At 24.9% G+C, this 1,556-nt stretch overlaps 1 protein-coding gene across 2 annotated transcripts in view; it reads left to right on the top strand.

Annotated features, from left to right (window-relative positions):
• The window catches only part of LOC106790496 (microphthalmia-associated transcription factor), a 99,111-nt gene that overhangs the window by 87,316 nt on the left and 10,239 nt on the right, over positions 1-1,556 (top strand). The gene's annotated exons all lie outside the window — the stretch shown is intronic.

Raw genomic sequence — 1,556 nt, 5'->3', positions numbered from 1 at the left:
ATTTGTTATGGGGTGTCCTCCTTTTGTATATCGCAAATGTTATCTTTTAAAAGTATTTCTCATATTATCTAAAATATTTATTTAATCCCCATATTTACCCCATGATTTTCTTGAAGTGTAATTATTCATCATTTTTACCATTTGAATTTCGAGAAAAGTTGAATATGTTCATTTTATTTTTGTAATAATTAAATCATGATGATGTGTTTCTCTATGTGTGTGTGTGTGTGTTTTTGTTTAATCTTTTAGTACGTACAATATTTTGTTTGGTAAACTTATTGTATTATAAATATATTTGAAGTATGTTTAAATTTTGCGATGATGAACATGAGAAATGTTAGTTATTTCAATTTTCTTATTAATTTGAGATACCCTCTATATACATATATTATATATATATGTACATGTAAAAAGAAACTCTCGGCATGTAACAGCTGTCGTTACTTTTTACTTGCTCGATTAAACGGGGCTTTCACGAGTTGCACTCTAAAAAAGGCAATTAGATCGTCTCGCCTAACGAATCGTAATTTTTTTTTTTTAAAATAAAAGAAAATCATAGATTGATAATATTTATGAATGTATATTGATTGATAATTTAAGAATAAAAAAGGTTTAGAACGATAAGTAAGACAATTTTCAGTTCAATCAATATTAAAATAATAATAATAATAATAATAATAATAATTGATTAAAGGAAGATATGTGTGTAAAATGAAGTATTAATAATTATTTATCTGATTTATTCAAAGTATCAAATTTATATATAACGAATTAATGATAATATTGATGATCGATTTAGAAAATATGAAATGTTTAACAATAAAAAAGTTGATTTGCAAGAATTTGAAGTTTGAAATGATTTAATAATGAAATAATTCATTCATTTCACACACACACATACACACATATATATTTCGTGAGTGGTTAAACATGCTGTAAAATAAAAAAGAAACGATAAAAATAAATACAATGATAAAATATATTATAGAAACGAATGAAGTAAGATTGGATGAATAAAAATGATGATGACGGGGATGAAAGTAAAACCTTTTTCAATAATTTGAATTTGTTTTTTTTTTGCCATTGCGACTTTCGTTTTGTGGTCCTCAGTTATACGACCACGTTGTGAAACGTAACTATGAATTATCAAGACAACCCCTAACTTCTTCTACTTCTATTTCTACTTCTAGTTCTACTAAGAAACACATACTTAAAGATAGATATATATATATTGAGAAAGAGAAGAAAACGATTATTATTATTATTATTATTATTATTGTGATTTTACAAGAAAGCTTGAAGCTTGCAGAACACGAGCTTTCGACTACTCAACACGACGATGACAAAGTTTGGCCAGTTTTAGGTTTATTTGTTACTACCTTTTGTGTGTTAGTAAGAACGTTATATATATATATATATATCTTTGCTAAACTAACCACGTTACTATAATATTAATTTCAAACTATGCAGTGTATAAGTTTATACGTCATTGGTCGAATTGTTTCATATTAAATATCAATATATAAGTTTAATTATATTTTAAGAACAATTTTTAA

This window comes from Polistes canadensis, unplaced genomic scaffold, assembly GCF_001313835.1.
Source record: "Polistes canadensis isolate GaletaPanama2010 unplaced genomic scaffold, ASM131383v1 scaffold_242, whole genome shotgun sequence".
Taxonomy (NCBI): domain Eukaryota; kingdom Metazoa; phylum Arthropoda; class Insecta; order Hymenoptera; family Vespidae; genus Polistes; species Polistes canadensis.
This window is presented reverse-complemented; position numbering and strand designations above follow the sequence as displayed.